Source organism: Gossypium raimondii, chromosome 3, assembly GCF_025698545.1.
Source record: "Gossypium raimondii isolate GPD5lz chromosome 3, ASM2569854v1, whole genome shotgun sequence".
Taxonomy (NCBI): Eukaryota; Viridiplantae; Streptophyta; class Magnoliopsida; order Malvales; family Malvaceae; genus Gossypium; species Gossypium raimondii.
Window position 1 is genome coordinate 18,691,776 of NC_068567.1, and position 13,682 is coordinate 18,705,457.

Genomic DNA, 13,682 nt, shown 5'->3' on the forward strand with positions numbered 1-13,682 from the left:
GCATGGGTGATTGGCTCGCTTCAGTAATCATAAACAACTGTTGTTTCGGGTTTCCTTGTTTAATCAACTAGTCAATATCCCAGCAAGATCTTTCGATCTTCCAATAAAATAACAAATCGGCAAGAACTACTTATCATTCGACCTCACAGTCTAGACCAATTCAGGGTTAAGGTGTTCACGGATAGGACATACCAAATTTAGGTTAATTCCTACCTTAATGACTTCTTAGGGTTGTTAGGCCTAAGGTTTAGGTTCTTCCTTTTTTGAACAGTTGATCCGTTAAGAGAACCCTACAAAATAATTAATTAATCGTACCTCTACTCGTTAATCCCCACTAAAGGAGTAGTTCCTTATAGATCTCATAAATAATATAAACTTGATAGACATGAATAATAATTCAATAGTATAAAGTTTAGAAGAAAATTTTTTTTGTTTTAGAATTGAATGCAGAATCCTCACAAAGTTTGATTATGTTTCACAAATCTGGTTTCTTCCACAAGAACAAATAACAAAACCAAAATAAACCTAAAGTCTAAGGAAAGAGAAAAACTAAAGACTAAATATAAGAAGAAAGTTATACAATATGAAAGTTGTCTATAACATGTGTTAAATGAGCCTATATATAGACTTTAGAGTGGTCGTCGTCCTTAACCCTAGGTCAATTACTGTCCTCGTGTTTAATGTTTGATTGTATGGGCCAAAACGCCCTTAGCTCGTAATTATTTCCCATGTAGAGGTGATGTCGCGACACACTAGATCATGTGTCGCGACATCGAGGACAGTATACTCAATGTTTAAGGGTGTGTCACGACATCCTCAGGCTATGTTGTGACACTGAAGACAATCTTGAAATGCTTCTACTATTCCCTATGTCGCGACATTCAATTCTCCGTGTTGTAACACAACAACCAGTATCGAGTTAGCACGCCTTCTAATGGTCTCTTTCACGCTCACAAAGTATATTAGCTCACCCTTAGGCCTCATTCAGCCCCAAAGGTAAAAAAAAATACTTAAATTACACAGTTTATTGAATTTAACTGAAGTTGCAAAAACATAATTAAAACTTAATTAAAATGCTTATATTCAAGCTCCTAAAATGCGAAAACTAGTTTAATTTGCTACACTGAATTACGACAGATCAATCATTTTGTATGGTGCAATAGAAATCAGTGCAATACCAAGTATTACTTCAATAGCAAGTTCAACTTCTCTCTCGGAAAGCAAGCTTGATAACTCTTCTGGAAATACATTTGTGAATTCTCAAACCGTTAGAACTTGATTTAATTCGGATATTGGCACTCTAGTATTCTGAATATATGCTAGATAAGTCTCGCACCCTTTTCTGATCAATTCTCTCGCTGACATTGCCGATGTAAGACCCTATACCTGACCCAATTGCTAGGTTCAGGTACCAAACATCACAATCAGACTATATTACTTAACAATATTACTAACTTGATTTATTTATAAAATTTAACAACACTAGATTTAACCCATATTTACCACAAAACTTTATCCTAAACTCTTAGATATGAACATGTTTCAAAACTAAAACTTCTAATAAATTTTCTATTATACAAGTGTTGGGGTTCTTACAATAGTTTTATTTTACTAAGCATGTATATATATTCACAGTGACCTAGAAGTATAAAAATTTGCTAATTTTAACCCCGAGGCGTAGTTTCTAAGGGTGCCCCTCTATATGCATGATACAACTACGACGTCACTCGAGTGGGCTTTGATGGTGTCTGGCTTGGTCCCTCCACACAATCCTCGAGTCATTCTTTGACCATGCATTTAAAGTAAGACACTCGTAAGTTCAAATGAACTTAGTCAAATCCTGTACAACAATTTTCGTAAAAGGTTCTCAAACTTTTGGGAAAAATAAGAATTAATGCACATAATTAAACTCCTTAAGTAACACAGAAGGTTTCATAATTCAACTAGCGTAGACTACGCAAGTACGTTCTTCCTGAACATATTGTTGGCGTATATATTAGTGCAGATTTGAACATAATCGTTCTTTTTCGATGACCTTCTTTTGAGACCTGTCTTGTCAAACTTTGACTAATTTTGGTGGACTTGCAGATGTTTCACCAAAATGGCAGATTCTTACCCTGATTCCTTCAGTCCGCATCAAATCCAAATTCTACTTACTGTATTATCCTCGTCATCTGCTTCCTTATAACTTAGCTTGGGAATATACTATTCTTAGAGGGAAACCCATTTACTTCTATCTTCGTGTATGGCCATCGAATTTAAGATTTGAAAGATATTTAAGCACTACTCTTTCCTCGCGAAATTGTACCTCTAAGATAATCCCAATTGGACTTTCCCCTCTTCATGATACTCCAAACAGATATTTCTTTAATTAGGTAGTCCTAATGGACTTCCCAAAAACACATAATCCCTAGCGAACTATCTCCTCTTCATTTGTTAATCCTTGACTAACATTCCACTTAAGATAGTCCTTGGCGAACATCCCACTTAAGATAATCCCTGGCTTACTTTCCTTTTCTAGCATCCTCTTTACCAATAAATACTTAGAATTAAAATCTGAAAATCCGTCTCACTTCCTTACAACCAATATTGGCTTATTTGTTACTTCTAGCAGACTCTTAATGGTAGATACTTATTCACAATATTCTGAAGAGAACACCCTTTTTTTTCCACACATATCCTCGAGTGCATCTTGGTTAGGCCTCTGATCAACACGCTTGTCAACATTCTCATACGTCATTGCTGTTGTAACTGACTTCTCGTCACATGAATCATATATTAGTTTCCACATGTATGCCCCGATGGGCTTCTAAGTTTACTTTTCAGGTAGCTTCATCTTGTCAGAAGTCGTACTTGTCACTCACTAGATCATGCAATGACTTATCATGGACCTTCGACTCCAATGAGTCAATGAAACTCTTTCAAGGTGTCGCTTCGCAAAGCTTGTAGACCATTTTCATGGTGTCGCTCCGTAGAGCCAATATATAACAATTTGCATGGTGTCTTTCCGTAGAGTTAGTAGACTCTTTATTTAGCCAAACCTCCTCAAATCCCTTTTAAATTTGTCATTTCATCCATTACGGCAATTTCCTTGTCTTTAACTAACCCGCCAAAGCAACTCCCTCCGTACTCTACATTTTATAAACATACATTCCACTCACAACATTACACTCACTTTTATAACATGGAGTACAACACATATCAATGCATCGATACACAATTTTATCATGTAAATCCAATATCATACTTGTAGACATTTATGTATTTACACAACCTTATGCATGAACATGCAAGCAGCACAACAACCAGCAAACACCCAAAGGTAGAGTAAAAAAAACTCATCTGCTATCCTTCGACCTTACCAGCCTAGCTTTTCCAAATGCCAGAGCCTCCTTCGTCCTGACAGCTAAGCATGACAACCCATACACCAATTAAACCGGAGGTATTCAAATTTTAAAAACCCAGAATCCAATATCATTTTCAAAAATTTCAAAAATCCTTATTTCTCTTTTTATCGAATTCACTAATATAAAGAAATTAAAAAGCTTACCAGCTCATCAAATTCTCTACATTCTAAACTCAAACTTCTCTATCACTACACCATGCAGAGCTTTCCTTAACTTTCTCTTCTTCGGAGCAACTAAAGAAGATGATGTAGAAGAGAAGAAAATAAAAACTGAGAATAATTCTACCTGTAGAGTAATCCTCCTCATACATATATATGACCCCTTTCACGCACGATCACCAAAGTCCTAATTAAACCATCTATCTCTAATCATTTTGTTTCCCATTAAGGAACCAGTCGGTTCCAACTTAACTAAACCAGGATTGAAACATCAACTATTTACCATTTAGCCCTTAAAATTTCTGGATATTTTAGCAGAGTCCGTTGAACTTACTATTTATTTCAATTAACTCCCAAATCTTCATTAATTTTTGGACCTTAATGAAAATCAGTTGTGAAAATGGGTATTACATTAGTTGAGCACTCAGACCTGTTGAGTTCTATATTTATCATTTTAGCAACTATATTTTAAGTAATATTCTTTTCTTTTTACAATTGACCACAACATTGTGAAGAGTTAACCAATCCATACCGAGGATTATATCAAATTTATCAAATGAAAACAACATCAGATTAGTCAAACTCTCGATCTTGAATTTTCAGTGGATAGTTCATACAAATTTTATTGACAATTACACTTTAGCTTAACGGGTTGATTACCTGAACATTAAAAATTTTCAATCATATCTGTATGTTTCTTTTCGCTACTAATGAATTGCAAATGTATGAATTAGTTGATCTAGGGTCAATCAATACATGCATAGATATATCAAATAAAGAGAATGTACCAACAATAACATCAGGAGTAGTAACCTTCTCTCTGACCCGAATAACATAAGCCTTAGCAGACGTACGAGCTTCTAAACTAACGATGTATCTCTTGTTCCAACTCGGTTGATACCAGCACTACTACTAGTTCCTAGTCTTCTACCCCTTTATGGAGCTGACACCAGCTTCGCAACTTACTCAATACTAGCATCAGCTTTACTTGGAAAATCTTTCATGAAATGATCAGTCTACACTCTCCGAAATGATTTTTACCACAATGCTCACAAAATGCTTTACTCGTGTTTCAAACATTTTTCTCATTAGCCACTAATGTAACTTGAGGCCGTTGATAGCTCTGTCTTGACATTTATTTTCTCAAATTTCCTGTAGGAGTGGAAGAATGACTTCGAAAGTCTCTTATATTTTTGGATGAAGGTGTCGGAAAAGATTTGGTTATATTGCGCTTTCTAATATCTCGACTTCTCGACTTAGCTTGGTTCTTTTCATTTCTCATATCTTCCATTTTTTACGCTCGCTCAGACAAAACAACAAACTCTTTTAGTTTTAATAACCCTACAAGCATACGGATGTCTTCATTCAATCCCCACTCGAAATAAGTACACATTTCTACCTCGGTAGATACGAGCTCTTTTCGCTGAGGCGAGCAAACTCGCGTTCATATTCAACTACTGACATGTCCCCATTTTTTAGATATAACTGTCTGATGTATTTCTTTTTAAACTCGGCCTTAAAGAATTCTCAATTTACTCGATCTCTCGGGGTCACAGATGTCAGAGTTATCCACCATCGATATGCTTTTTTTTTAAGTAGAGATACTGCTCATCTCAAATAATCCTCCAAAGTACACATCAATTCATCAAAGACTCTCATGGTGTTCTATAACCAATACTCGGCTTTCATGGGATCATCATTTTTTTTGCATTTAAACTCATTCGCTCTACATTTGCCTTTAAACCATTAAAGGAATTACTAAGGGAGGAGGGGTATATGTTGCTGAGAAGCTAAATGGGTAGCTCTCATATATTGTGTAAACCACTAGTTCATCATTTGCAAGAAAGCACCTCTCACCTTGTTCCCTAGCCTTTATTGAACTGGCAAGCTTTAGACGGCTCTCTAATTAGAAGTAAGGGTATTATGTTTAACCTCATCAGATACAATTCGATTAGATTTGACCGACATAGTTTATTTATATAGGAAAACAAAGTCAATTCGAATCAAAAGGCATCACATTACCACATGATATTGTGGCATGTATTTCTAGACTTTACACGCGCTACATTTCAATCCTAGAATTGACTAAAGCGTAGATTTGATACCATTACATGTAACACCCCTCGCTTGACTCGGTTGTTAGGTTCGAGCTACAAAATTTTACATTTATTACCAGAGCAACCACATGTCAATTAGATGACATACAAATATTTACACATGTAATCAAGTGTTAATCATATTCAAATTATGTTAAATAATCATTTTCGAGAATTAAACAAGCGTACAAAAGCTCTTATTTTAACCCCAAGTACAAAATAGGGCCAAATTGCAAAGTTTTAAAAATTTAGGACCGACATCGTGATGTCATCTCTTCCATGTCGTGATGTCTCCAAAGTAGTAAGTCGCATCATGACTTTATGCCATTCGATATCACGACATTACTCACTATTGGTTGACATTACAACGAGGGAGGTTGGTCGTCGAGACGAGGCCCCTATTTATTTATTTTTTTGCAAAAATGCACAATTTGGTACCTATGCCAAAGTTTCCAACCAAACCTTTCAATATTCACACTCAATAACCACTTCCATTTGATTCAAAACATGCCAAACAAGTTCAAACATCCAAGTTCAACTTCTTATCAAGACATTCACTATTTATACATCAATTAAACCTAAACATTTCAATGTCATTAAGGCACACCAACCAAATCATTCAAATATATATCTTTACCTCTGTCATACCATATTGAAACATGCCATTTCACCTTAACTTAATACACTTATATGTTGGAAAAAATTCAGTTTGAAAATGGTTTCCTTACACAACAAAAAATTAAAATTTTGAAAATCGACTTGGTTTGTGATATTTATAACAATAAACTCTAGACCGAAACCGTACCTATGTTTCAGATAGACAGATCATTATCCTTCTTGGTTTTCAACCAAGCAATCTTCTTCGCTGTTCTCGTACCACGAACTACTTTGAATGTGGGTTCGAACCAATTGAATCAAATTACAAAACTACAAATTCTTTTTCTTTTATGTGGAAAGAAAATTTCTATTCTTAAATAGAAGTCGACAAAATCGTTATTCCAAAAAATATATTTAACTCTAAGAAAATAAAAGTCTCTCAATTTTTAGAAAGAATAACGATATCTTAAAGTTGGGTTTTTAGCTCCACCAATGTCATCTATTATAGGAAGAGAAGGTAGAACCCTTGTTGAATTGTAAAAGTTTATTTCAAGTAGAAAAATGAACTCCTTATTTAATTAGGAGTATAAATAATGGCAACCCTATTTAATATTAACTAGGGTTAGTCGTTCACCTTATTAACATAAGGAGTTGTTGGGCCTCTTCTATATCGGGTCCAATTACAAGTACTTATCGGGCTTTTAAACAAATATTTTATAATTTGATCTAACCCAATATTTATTTTTCTATTTCCCAGAATAAACTTGGCCTTGAAGAAAGTATTCGCCAATACTTCGGTGAACTGGGGAGTTCATCAAAGGGGGTTTGCCAAAAGAGTATATTAGTAAGGACGTCACCAAGCATTTCAGCTTTGTTGTATACGCTAAAAGACATGGTAAGAGGGTTCGTTAGTGTGTTTCGCGAGCTAGGGTTCGCAAGGTAAGTTCCTTAATAGGGGTTCGCTAGTCAAATATTGAGTCAGACTCGAATTAGAAAATAAAGATTTAGTGTATCTAGGGAAACTTAACGTGCAAGTAACACATTTCCTAAGTCAAGTAGGGGGTATCCTAAAATTTCGTAGACACTTAGGTCTATAAATATGTCCCTTTATTCATGAGAATTCTCTCATTGAATATTCTGTCATCAAAGTCTCTGTTCTAAGTCAAGTTCATAGCACCCAAGGTAAGTCTCTGTAAAATATCATGAAAAGTCAAAAAGAACACTTGTGATTTCTCTTTATTCACAAAATGACTAGAACATTGCCCAAACTTCTGTAAAATATCATTAATTACCCTAGCTTGATGTACATCCGCCTCCCAAAATAGTAAGAGATTGTTTGCAAAAAAAAAAAAAGAAATACTAGGCCCGTCATCCGATAAACGTATTGGACACCATTTACCATCCACCATAGCTTGCTGAATACAATGCCCTAACCTTTTCATACATTAAACAAACAAATATAGAGATAGAGGTTCACCCTGTCTTACTCCTCTTGTTTGTTTAAATTCATTCGTCTAATCTCTATTCCAAGAGATTTGCATAGACAATCCCGTAACAAAATTCATAATCAATGTTATTAATTCTCTTGGTAGCTTTACATACCTCAAAGTTTCCTCAAGAAAATCCCACCGAATTCGATCATATGCTTTTTCGAGATTAATATTAATAGCCATCCACTTCGGTCTCCTCATATCTAACCTCATTGAGTGAATCACCTCTTGATTAACCAGAATATTATCAATAATAGACAGCCCAGTCACAAAACTGACCTGGTTAGGAGCCACCAATTTAGGCATAATATACTTCAATCGCTTCACCACCGTTTTGGTGATAATTTTGTATGCCACTGAACACTGACTGATGGGTCAAAACTGATTCAAAGTTTTGGGTCTCTTCACTTTTGAAAGTAAAACAATTACCATTTTGTTGATTGTTGGCTCTAATTGTTTGCCGTCAAATGCGTCGGCCACCATTTTATACACAAATTCTCCCACTATATCCCACTCGCTCTGATAATATTTTGCATCGATACTATCTAAACTCGGTGCTTTTAAAGGTGTCATAGAATCAAGTGCTGGCTTTACTTCCTCTTTTGTCACCATCGACCTTAAAGCCTTCATAACCCCTAAAGGCAGTTCACTAAAAAATTCGTAATCAGGTAAGCTATTAGAACCATGTTCATCATTTGAGTATAACTCCTGGAGAAAACGAACCACTTCATTCTTCAAATGATCCTCCTCAAAACACCATTCCCTATTACTTAGTCTCAACCCCTCAATTCTAATGTATTTTTTTCGTGTTACTGCCGGTTATGAAAAAGTTTCGTATTCCGGTCTCCACCAACAACTCAATCACATCTCGATCTCTGTTTCCATAACAATTCCTCCAAGCCAATAACCCACTCCAGTTTAGTATTTAATTTCACCTATAATTTTTGTAAGTTTTTAGTTACTTTACTGTATATCGCCTTTTGGACACCTTTCAAACACCCAATTAGTCTACGCTTTCTTTTCAGAATGTCTCCAAACACTACTTTATTCCACTCATTGGAATTTTTGGAAACCAATCAACATTTTCACGCACTGATTCATTATTCTTCCAAGACGCCGCTACCAGATCTTTAAACATATCATTCAACATCCAACCCTGAAAAAATTGAAAGTGTTGCAACTTCTTTTGTACGATTTCATCAATTTCAATCAACAAAGAGCCTATGTTAGACTTCGAACAATGTAAATGTTCACCCAGGCTATTGGAAAAACATTGTTCCATTTCAAATTTCATGTTACTCTATCAAGCCTCTCCAACATTGTACCACGTTGCCAAGTGAATCTTGAACCAACAAACTTCATATTAGATCATCCATAGTCAAATAGAAAATTTTGGAAAACCCACAACTATACTTCACGTTTTTCCTAGTTCCTTCATACTTTTCATCGAATAACATTGTATTCCAGTCTCCCACTACCATCTAGGGTTCCTCCATATCACTAGCTAACCTACTCAACTGCTCCCACAAATTTCTCCTCATTCCTTGTTTAGGGCTACCATAAACCACTGCAAAAAAGAAGGTATTAGCCAATCCCTTTCTTCAACTTCATAAGTATGAATTGTAAATGATTTTTTATATAATTTCTACCGTGTAAGACTCATTCCACAACAACTATATTCTATCAGCAGACCCTCTCGCCTCAATTTGATGTGAGAACTTGAAACTCGTTTTCTTGATTACCAAATTTGCTTTTTCCCCAATCACTCAAGATTCCAACAAAGCCACAAAATCAAGCTTTTCATCCCTCATATATTCCTTCAAAAGACGATTAAAACTAGGGTGTTCGCACCCTTGGGAATTACAAACAAATATAAAATTACTCATATAAAAGAAATACACGCACTCACCATCAATTTTGCAACGAACTACCTCTAGTTTCTACATCTTCTGCAGTTTCCTTTCCAACACTACCATTATAAGTAACTTTGTCATCAGCCACCATATCTGTTGATGCAACCAGAGCACTTATAATTGCATCCATCGCTACCAACCCATGAGGCTGCCTATCAATCCCAACCTTCTTTAAATCCAGTGGAATGGCCTTGAATGGTCCATCCACCAATCACAACTGTCTCTCATGCCCATCGTCCCAACAACAACCTCTATTAACTAGGATTTTCGATTACAACTCCAAATTTTGAATGTTTATTTATGGGATTCTATAGTAATTAAGTCTCTGTATCTATGGTTATGTGCTCTGCTTATGTGTTTGATGTCGAGAGTTCGAGTCACATCTTTAGAAGTTTTCCTAATTTACTTTTAATTAATCTCTTCTTTTGGGTTGCTGACTTAAACTTAATTCTATGTAAATTATGTCAAGAATGAGCATACTGGTTCAATGGTTAAGCATCTACTTATGTCAGTGGTCATATGTTCGAGTCTTGGTGTATACATTAAGGATTATTTTGTTGAATGTTAGGAATTTTATCGGTGGTGAAAATAGAATTTAACGTTTCCTCTTTCATTTTTCCTTTTCTATTGCATTCGTTTTCCCTTCCTTTCTTTTTCTCTTTTTTGTTCTTAATTCCTTTTATTTTTCTTTTCACTGCGTCTGTAAAGTGGCTACCGGGACTAGTTGAGGGTTTTCCATTTTTCGTTATATCGTTGGAGGATCTCTGTGTAACTTTGATTGTAAATCCTTTTCATTTCTGCGAGTTTCGTTTGTTTTGTTTCTTTTCAGTGAAATTGTGTTAGTGCTCAAATTTTATATTTTAAGCATACGTTTGACTTCCTCTTTAGGCAAGGATTGTGCGGGAATCATTTTACCAACACATTAATTCCATTCTGTGATCACGTGCGATATGAGTGTTGAAATTGGAGTGGGCAGGCTGTATTAAAGTTTTCAACATAAGAGTTAGTTGTACGTTAATTCTTGTGATTCGTTGGGAATAGTTGTGGAAATGGTTTTTGGATGGTCGTTCTAGGGTTTGGGATTCCACTACGTTGCTTTTACGTCAGAATATACTTCAGGAGCGTGCTGAAACCCAAGTTTTTGCGAATTTCGAATGCCAGAAAACTTGGTTGTCAACGCCACACGGTCATGTGGTAGGCCGTGTGAGCTACACGGCCATATGACAGGCTGTGTGGTAGGTTGTGTAACCCACTATCTATCAAATACAAGCCACACGGTCAAAGGGCATGGGCGTGTGTCCAGGCCGTGTGTGGTCGGGTTAATGTAGGGTTTACATAGGCCAAGGACACGGATGTGTCTAGGTCGTGTAGCTCTCTAAGTACAAGGTAGGGGTCACACGGGTTAGGGACACGAGCGTGTGTTTAGGTTGTGTGACTTACTATTGCTTTAAGAGACCATACAGGCCAGAGACACGGGCATGTGACCAGATCGTATGACTCACTATTTGCGATGGACCACATGAGCAAACGACACGAGCGTGTGATAGTTCGTATGGGACACACGAATAGACACATGGACGTGTAGCTGACTATGTAGAACCATATGGGCATGTAGGAAAGGTTTCGAATTTATCTCAGAGGCCACAAACGTCGTTTAACATGAATGTAGACCTTCCGTATTGTATTTATGATCTGAATTAGACCGTATGAATGTTATCTGATGCTCTTAGATTGAAATGCTAATTGTATAAATGTATACTGATTGTGATGACTGTCGGTGATACTAGTCTGTGTCACCTAACTATTAATTGAATCTGAATGATTGTGTATATATTATTGATATATGTGATCTGCATTTATGTTGGATAATAATTATGTAAAGGAGGATGTAACTTATTATGATTCAGTGGCTAAGCCACGATTTATATGAGAATCTGACATTTAATCGCCATTCAATCTGGTAGCTAGTCTGCGTCTCATTAAACGTGTCAGATTCACACTATATGGTGTAAAGGGTTGGATGGGAATTAAATGCCCTTAACGGTGTGTTAGGATGGTCGGAGATGGTATGTAGTGGATGGGGGTAGTAATACCTGCATATGTTTCTGATCTGTTCTGTATCTAAACTGAAATTGTTCTGCCATGCAACAGATACGTTAAATTTGTGCTGGATATTTCTGAATCTGATTGGAACTAAGATTTGAGAATTCATTATTATAATTGTGCTTCTAATTGAATCTATGTTGGTTATACACTGAGTTCTATACTCATTGTGTTGTTGACCGAATTTTAGGTAACTCACAGGCTTGATCGGGTTGGCATAGAGGAAGCTCGGTCAATCTACTTTATCACTCTGTTATCTATATTATTATATAGTTTCAGTATTTCTTAGTACTACTACTTTTCTAAAATTGTTGAACTATTGGTCAGATTTTATGGTTGCTATGAATTGTCAAACGGTTTTAATTGTGCTTATAAAACATGGTTTTCCTAATAACGTTAGTGTAACTCTTCGAACTTGGTCCAGACGCCTAGGCTGGGTTTTTAGTGTTACAACAACAACCGAGTGATTATCCTCATTTAGCACTTCATTCACCGTCTGTTTTGAAACCCTCATTTGACTAGCTATACCACCACCTAATCCATTTTTGTGTCTCCTACCTGCATCCTTTATTACCTCCCTATTAGAAGAACCTTTTGATTTGACCAATCTCACCAGCCCAACTCCTCTTTTATTGATTAGCCCACCAGCCTTAAAAATTTTTACCCCATTCACCAAAACTTTTTTTTCCCTTTTCATAAGACACTTTCATTCCTAGGCCCAATCTTTTTAAACCCATCTATCAGCCTAAATCCATTACTATTTTTCCCTCCACCAACCGATTTAACACCCTCGACAACAGCTCTATCTGATTTCTCTACTGGCTCATCCTCCTTATAACTGGAGTTTGAAATTACCTAAAAGCTCGATCCTATCCCAACCGATTGTTTCCCCTTAATTTCAACAACATTCTTCCTCAAATTCCTCCTGAAATTATTTGATACAACCATCCAATATCCATACGATTCTGTTTCTGTTTTACTGTCCAAATCCTCTGGTGAAAGGTGCTTCTCCACCAGCTCCGCCCTATGCCCACTATGTAACAACCCTAACCCGCATCCTTTGTGGGATTAGGGTTACGAGACATTACCGAACAAAACATAACTTAATACGATCATTCAATTCAGATCATGCACAAGGTTATAATAACTCATTTACAATAAATTTTAAATTCAAATAGTAATCATCAAATTTAATCATATAAATTACATTCAGTCATATTAAACATACAACTAACAAAATCAAAACATGTTTATTTAACTCTTTCACATATAAAAATTATGCTCCAAAAATTCAATCATTTTAATATCAACTTTTTAGTCACATATTCGAATCAACTAGCCTGCCACAAGTCATGTTACACATGCTTGAAAACTTCATTATTAAAACCATACATACATCTCACTCATGGCATTCGACTTATCAAATTATAAGAAAGCTTGTTACACTAAAATTCATGCGCATACATTAATACATTCAAGCATATATGGTTGCAACTTCTACACATGTACATATTAAAACTAATCAAATCATATTACACTACTTAATATGCCTTCACATATGTCACATAGTAACATTACAGCATAGTTAAACACACTTTTAATGCTATCCTAATATGCGCACATTACCTTAAAAACAAAAGCCATTTCTATGCACAATAACTGAATTAATACTACCCTATTCCATGTACTAATTAATAACTATACCAATTCACATGTTATGCACGTTTGTGTGTTAATGTAAATTAAGTTATTCCCCCACGACTTAGTAGACAAAATAATATAAGCAGAATAATTCATTACCTTATGACCGAATTTCAATCATATTTATAACTAATTCATGCAACACTCACCTTACTAACATTAGTCATTTTCTAAATATCATTGCCGAATCAAAACATGTCAAATTGCATATGCTATG